The sequence below is a fragment of the Bidens hawaiensis genome, unplaced genomic scaffold (genome assembly GCF_021521415.1).
Source record: "Bidens hawaiensis isolate Kalapana, Puna unplaced genomic scaffold, B.hawaiensis_p1.1 tig00005780_1, whole genome shotgun sequence".
Classification (NCBI taxonomy): Eukaryota; Viridiplantae; Streptophyta; class Magnoliopsida; order Asterales; family Asteraceae; genus Bidens; species Bidens hawaiensis.
In genome coordinates this window covers 1,181,242-1,188,856 of record NW_027491379.1, presented here as the reverse complement: position 1 = coordinate 1,188,856, position 7,615 = coordinate 1,181,242, and the positions used below count along the sequence as shown (strand labels likewise).

The following is a 7,615-nucleotide window of genomic DNA, read 5'->3' as shown; positions in this document are numbered from 1 at the left end:
AACCCATTGGTTGGTACATGTACACGGTTTCATTTAGAGTCCCATGTAAAAAAGCATTAGTAACGTCTAGTTGATGTACATGCCATGATCTTGATAAAGCAATAGATAAAATTGTTCGAATTGTAGCCGGTTTAACGACCGGACTAAATGTTTCCCCGCAATCTATACCAACCTGTTGAGAACGCCCATCACAAACTAAACGAGCTTTGTAGCGTTCAAGGCTACCATCCGAACGAAACTTATGTTTAAATAACCACAAACTTCGAATCACATTCATTTGCGGGTGTCGTGGCACGAGTTCCCAAGTATCATTTTTAATAAGGGCATTATACTCATTGGTCATGGCACTGTGCCATTCCGGTATGGACAAGGCAAAAGCGGGGTTTTTGGGAATGGGTGCAATGGTGGTTGCGGTAAGATTAAACAATTTCTTTGGTTTTATTATGCCGTCCATACCACGTGTTCGCATGGTACGGTTAAGGGGGGATAGATTGGTTACTGGGTTGGGAATTTGAGATTGTTGTGTTTGTTGCTGAGTAGAATGAAGTGTAGGTTGGGAATCAAAATTGTTTGATGGAGAATCTGGAGTGGTTTGGAATTGTGTAGAGTGGGCTATATTAGGTTGTGGTGTGTGAGTGAGTTGGGTCATAGAAGTGGGTGAGGTGGAGCCGGAAGGTGGGTTGTGGAAGGAGTGGTCCAAAGTAGCTTGAGGAGGAGGTGTAGATTGTGGGTGGGGTTGTGGCGTATGAACAGTGGGGAGAGGTGAGGTGATTATTTTTGTTTGGTTGGAGAGAGGATTTGGGTCAATATAATTCCAAAGGTGTGGATGTGGAGGTGTGGATAGGAATTCATATGAAGAAGAGGAGGCGGAAGGTGTAGTTGAAACTTGGTGGGAAAATGGGAATATCGTCTCGTCAAAGACAACATGGCGAGAAATAATGATTTGATGGGTTTTAAGATCAAGGCACTTGTACCTGCGATGGTTAGTCGGGTAGCCTATAAAAACACATGGATTAGATCGATAGGCAAGTTTGTGTGTAAGAGTGGATGGGTGGAGAGGGTAACAGAGAGAGCCGAAGACCCGAAGGTGATCATAGGCGGGGTATCTATGATAGAGGAGTTCGGTGGGGGTTTTAAATTTGTGAAGTTTGCTATGAAGAATATTAAGTAGATATGTGGCCAAGTCTAAGGCATAGTGCCAAAAGGTATGTGGTAAAGAAGCATGAGCTAGAAGGGTTCGAATAATATTATTAATTGAGCGGATTTTTCGTTCCGTTTTCCCATTTTGAGAAGATGTATGTGGGCATGAAAGACGAAGAATCATACCATTTTGGTCACAAAACTGTTTAAATGAGGAATTGATATATTCGGTCCCGTTATCACATTGAAACATTTTTATTTTTCTCTCGAATTGTGTTTCAATTTGTTTAGAGAAAGTGTTAAAAATAGAAACATTAGACTTTTTGGCAAGTGGGAATGTCCAAAGGAAGTCTGTTTGGTCATCTAAGAAAAGTACATAATATCGATGACCACCGGTGCTAACAATTGGTGATGTCCACAAGTCACTATGTATTATATCAAAGGGTGAAGTGATAAAAGTATTAGACGGCATAAATGGCAATTTAACACTTTTTCCCAAAATACAAGATTGGCAAATATTCTAGTCAATTTATTAAAAGAAATAATATTTGAATGTTTTAAAGATTGTAATATCGTTGGCCCGGGATGACCGAGTCGTTGATGCCAAAGTTGATGAGAAATTGCAGCAAAGGTGGAAGGAGAGGTGTGGTGTGTGGAATCTGGTGGAAGCAAGGGATAGAGATCACCGCTGCTGTTGCATCGAAGGATAGGGATCCGGATCTCAAAATCCTTCACAAGAAAACCAAAAGGATCGAATTCGATTGAAACCCAATTGTCAACAGTTAAGCGACGAACAGAAATAAGATTGTTAATTAGTTTTGGGGCATAAAGGACATTGTTTAATTTAAGTGGTGCGTAAGGTGGTGGTAGGTATTGGTTGCCTTGTCCGGTTACCGGGATAGTTGTGCCATTTCCAACAATAATATTATGTAAAATGCCGGTATTAAGAACAGACTCAAAATAACCTGGGTTGTTGGTCATGTGTGACGTTGCACCGGTATCCATGTGCCATTGATCAGACGGGTTCAACGACATGTTATAAAGAGCTTGTTCAATGTTGGCGGGTGTATACGCCGCTGCATAAGCTTGATTGGGACGAGAACCGAGAAGACCGGCTCCGGGGTTGCTGTTGTTATCATTACTGGGCGGAGAGGTGGTGGGGTATTGGCAAGGTAGGTTGAGCCAATTGTTTGGATATTGTGGGGTTTGGGAATATTGTGGAAAATTGTTTTGGGATTGGGTCGTCCACTGATTGCTTTGAGAAGGCCATGCATGATGTTGAAAGTTGGATTCCATAGTTATGTGAGAGTGATAAAGGATCAGAAGCAAGGATGAAGAGATGAGACGAGGGAGAAGGTGAAAAAAAAAATTCGGTGGTGGCTAGGGTTAGGAACGATGGTGGCGTGATACCATGATGGAGATCGTAATTTTGTGCTCAATTGATCCAATCTCATTAACTTGGTATAAATATCCAAAATACAATCTCCTAACTTTTGATAAAGATCTTAACCATAATGCTAATTACATGGCAAATTATATAGGCTAAATATAAGCCTATTACGATGTGAAACAAAAGCTTGGCATACATTCATAGGTTCTTAGAAATCAATCTTTAATAAATAATAAGCATTGCAATGACCTAACTAGAACACGAGTTTGAATATAAGTTGGATAATAATAAAAACAGTGTGGAACTGCTTTCTTCCAAAAATAATACTTGTGACCTAACTTAGGACTTAGGCCATCCCCAAATTAAACAAACAACAAAAATAAATTAGTATTTATAATTTAAAGTATGCAACACTTGCCACCAACAATATCCATGTATTTAAGTTTAATATAAAGTGTGTCCACTTGTTTTGCAAGAAGATTGGATGATGACATGTGCTAACATTCCCTTTACCTAAAACTAAAATATGAGTAGCCAAGCTCTCTTTGAAATAGTTAAAAAATTTGAGTCAAAAACGAGAATAAATTCGGACTTTAAGTAAAATATAAATTCGGTAACTCAAATGTAAAAAGTAACCGAGTATTGTATATGATTTGGATTTTGGGTCTGATGTATTGGGTATTGTTTAACAACATTTTTTAATAAGCCTAATACAGTTTTTTTTTTAAATATATATAACTTTTTCTAGAGAAAAATTTCCATGCCTCTAAGATGATCGAGCCTAAGATGGTCGACTTCCATGCCTCCCCATCCCAGACGGCCCTTTGAGTAGCCATATACTTTTTAATCAATAGAAAAATACTAATATGTTTTGTGGTAAAAAGAAAAAAAAGAAATTGTTCCTTATCTCAAATTTAAAAGAAAGTTAGGGTTGAATTTAAAAAGAAAATAAACCAAAAATTTGGTAGTTAATAAATATCAGTAAATATAAACAATGACTGAATAGGAGTACAGGACAAACTCTTTTTGACATGTATCAATATAATTAAGGAAAATGATAAAGCACATTCATGTTATTCTTAAAAATTAAAAATATAATTGTGATCATTTTAACATAACATGTGTTTGATGGCTAAAGTATAATAATTTTTATAAAAAAAACTAACATATTGTATTAGCCTTCCTTCAAAAATTATTTGATAGATATAATAAGTATACAACAGCAAGAATTAAAAAGTTTGATTCATTAAAACATAAGTTTTAAAGTTTTATACATCCTAACAATAACATGGATTTTCTTAATTCATCATTAGTTTAAGGTATTTGGAAACATTGTCACAAATAATACAATTTCAATATAAGAAAATAAAGTACTAATTTTTCCATTTTAAGATACCTAAGGTTGTGTATATATATATGTAGCACTACCCACATATGATAACCATCTTCCATGGTGGAACCTTGTACATCTCTTAAGTAAAATTCTTCTCCAAACTATCATCTTAGTTTCTATCTTCGACACTCGATATACATTGCAAACGGGTTAGAAATGGTGTCTAACGCGCCCGAATGGAAGGTGAACGTGCCCGAGGATACTCTAGTCATAGAGCACGCATTACCTAAAAGAATGTGCATACAACTACAAGAACAAATATTGAAAAACTTAATGCATATTGTAACCTTTTTGGGGAAGGCTAGGAATATTGCAACAAGTGATCCAAGGAAAGTGATTCATGGTGTGAAAGTAGGCATGGCTCTGTCTTTGGTCTCACTTTTCTATTACATGAGACCGTTATATGACGGTGTCAGTGGGAATGCCATGTGGGCAGTCATGACTGTTGTCGTGGCTTTCGAGTACTCTGTCGGTATGTAAACATTAAACATCCATTGTTATAACATCTAGAGTAAATTGCGGTTTTCGTCCCTGTGGTTTGTTCAAATATGCGGTTTAGTCAAATAGTTTCAAATTTGCAATTTTCGTCCCTGTTGTTTCATTTCACTTGCAATTAAACCCGAATTCATTAACCTCGTTAAGTCTGGTCGTTAAACCCAGCAGTATGCCCCTCGCGTGAGGGGCAGTTTTGTCATTTTCTCCTCAAATATATCCTAGTTCTAATTCGTAAGCCCCCACCCGTGAGGGGCTGGGGTATATTTGGCAAAAAAATGGACAAAACTGCCCTCACGTGAGGGGCACGCCGATGAGATTAATGACCAGACTTAACGAGGTTAATGAATCCGAGTTTAGTTGCAAGTGAAATGAAACTACGGGGACGAAAATCGCAAATTTTGAAACTATTGGATTAAAACATATTTGAACAAACCACAGGGACGAAAACCGCAGTTCACTCTAACATCTATTAATACTATGAGTTTACATCCATTAAGTTCAGTTTATCAATGTAGGTGCAACGATTGCTAAATCGTTTAATCGAGCAAGTGCCACATTCCTAGCGGGCTCACTCGGGGTCGGTGTGCACTGGATAGCTAACCAATGCGGTGAACAGCTTGAGCCTGTGATTCTTCAAGCTTCTGTAACCATTCTAGGTGAGTTTATACATTATACAACTAATGATATAGAAACTAATGAGTAAACCATATGGAGTTTATGCAGCTGCAGCAGCTACTTTCTCAAGATTCATACCGTCCGTGAAGGCTCGGTTTGATTACGGGGTCATGATATTCATCCTCACGTTTAGCTTTGTGTCGGTGTCGAGTTATCGAGTGGATAAACTATTGGAGCTAGCTAGAAACCGAGTGGCCACCATAGCGATTGGAACCTCAATATGCATTTTCACAAGCATGCTTTTCTATCCTGTTTAGGCTGGCAACGAGCTTCATAACCTCGTATATAAAAACCTAGAGAGACTCGCCGAGTCCTTGGACGGTATGAATCAAACTCGTTTGCGAGTGCATTAGCATGTCGAACATTTGCAAGACGAGCGTACAACTCGTAAGTTTTGTTCATTTTGTGACTTGCAGGTTGTGTAACTGAGTATTTCAAAGACAATGATGAACGTTTCAACCGAAAACATGAAGGTTACAAATTTGTGCTTAATTCAAAGGCCGGCGAAGAAGCTATGGTATGTTTATAACTAGTTACATTCATTTTAGCCTTTAAAAATATATTTTTTAGCATTTGTATACATTATTATTTATTAACTTGTGCAGGCGAATATGGCTAGATGGGAACCCGCTCATGGGCGTTTCAAGTTTAGACATCCATGGAAACAATACTTAAAAGTTGGAGCCTCGATGCGTAGTTGTGCTTACTGCATTGAAACTCTAAGCGGTTTCATTAACTCAGAAGTCGAAGTAAGCAAAACTCTTAATAAAATCATTTCCTATTTGATTATAAAATGTGTGAATTTACATGATGTTACAATATTTTACAGGCGCCCGAGTTGCTAAAGAAGCATATGAAAGAAGTATGCATGACACTAAGCACAACCTCAACAAATGTCTTGAAAGAACTCGCTACAACAACTAAAACCATGACGAAATCAACCAAAACACAGCTTTTTGTGCAAGAGATGAACTTTGCGGTTCAAAGTTTCAAGAACGTGTTTGAAGCTCTATCAAAGCAAACGCTTTTACTGACCGAACACGAGGCAGGTGAAGAGAAGACATCGAAGGAAACACAAACAGTGCCAATTATGGCCATTTTTCCTATAGCCACATTAGCAACATTGTTGATAGAAATTACAGAGCGCGTAGAAAACATCGTCGTTGAAGTGGAAAATATGGCAGCACAAGCGGAATTTGAAGTTGATAACAAACCATCTAAATGTGATCAAGATAACATTTAATTATGCGTTTGTACGGTTTTTTTTAACAGAAATAATATTTCACATTTCATCATAAGATAACAGCACAAGTTTTCAGTATCAACAAAGAAACAAAAACAAATAAAGTTTGGTAAATCAAGATTAATTATTTACCTTATTATTATTATTATTTGAGCTTGACGCTTCATTTTCTTCGAGTGCTTCTTTTAAGCCGTCCATCCACGAAAGATTAATAGCCAAATCCTCGACAGCTACTTTAACGACATCAGTTCGAACTCCAATATCAGTAGCATATCTACTCATACAATACATGCCGGCTGTCACAGTAGCAATGCCAACCGGGCTTGGGATCAACAGCTTCAAAGGGGATGACAGCATAGCCGCCAGCGGTGCACCAAACAGAGAAGACGCCTGCCCGCTTCTTCCAATTCCCAAATTTTCAACTGTCAGTATACCCGTCTTGCAGTACAAAGCAAAGTCCTCACAGTTGTTCTGAAACACGTCATAGTTTCCAAATCCGGTTTGCTGCAAATACATGGCTCGGTGGATGACTGTGTCGGGATCGTCTGACGTGGCGGTCGTGCATGTGCCACCTCGTACCTTGGCTAGGAACGCGGTGGGGGTTGCACCGTATTCGAAGGTGTAAAGAGTCCCGTTTTTAAGGAAACAATCTAGGCAGGATAGAACAACTCCACTTTTGGGTTGTCTGAAACCGCAATCCGGATATGTTGAACACGATGAGGGTATTTTGGTCATTTTGTCATACGAACCGGAGGGAGTGTTGATGTTCCAGTTAGTCTCACTGTTAGATTTAAAATGAGTGAAATGGACCACTTTATTACCTCCAACATATATCCCTGCAATATATGAATATCATTTTAATATTCATAACTTTGTGATTACTGATAAGTCGGCCCACGCGAGAAACATATAGACTTGGATTTTCATTTTATACGCGAACTTGTCTGTTCTGGGAAGTTATACACCAAGTTCGTTTCAACCAAGCTTCAAGTGATATTCGAAAAGTCTACCGAAGGCACAATTTAAAACTTTTCATGCCATGTTACGTCTTGGTCTACCACCAATTCGCTTTGTGAAAAATATGTATTTGTCTATTTTTCATGTTATATAAGCCAAAGTTACACTTACTTCCAATTAGGCCAATTTGAAATACAACTTAAGTCATTAAGCTTAACAACAAAACCTACATTCTAAATTAATAAGAAATTAAACTCAATCGACATTCCAAGTAAACCGTGTCAAGATATTGTTTGTTTTGCTCCTGATGCATTGCTCATCC

General features: G+C 38.0%; 2 pseudogenes across 1 annotated transcript; one reads left to right on the top strand and one right to left on the bottom strand.

Annotated features, from left to right (window-relative positions):
* Window positions 1-3,815: 3,815 nt before the first annotated feature.
* On the top strand, window positions 3,816-6,336 carry LOC143630680 (aluminum-activated malate transporter 10-like; annotated as a pseudogene). Its single transcript, XR_013153220.1, has 6 exons — window positions 3,816-4,395; window positions 4,934-5,074; window positions 5,142-5,414; window positions 5,510-5,610; window positions 5,699-5,842; window positions 5,923-6,336. The product of XR_013153220.1 is annotated as an aluminum-activated malate transporter 10-like (transcript).
* Window positions 6,337-6,357: 21 nt separating this feature from the next.
* On the bottom strand, window positions 6,358-7,190 carry LOC143630734 (protein LEAD-SENSITIVE 1 pseudogene; annotated as a pseudogene).
* Window positions 7,191-7,615: the final 425 nt, after the last annotated feature.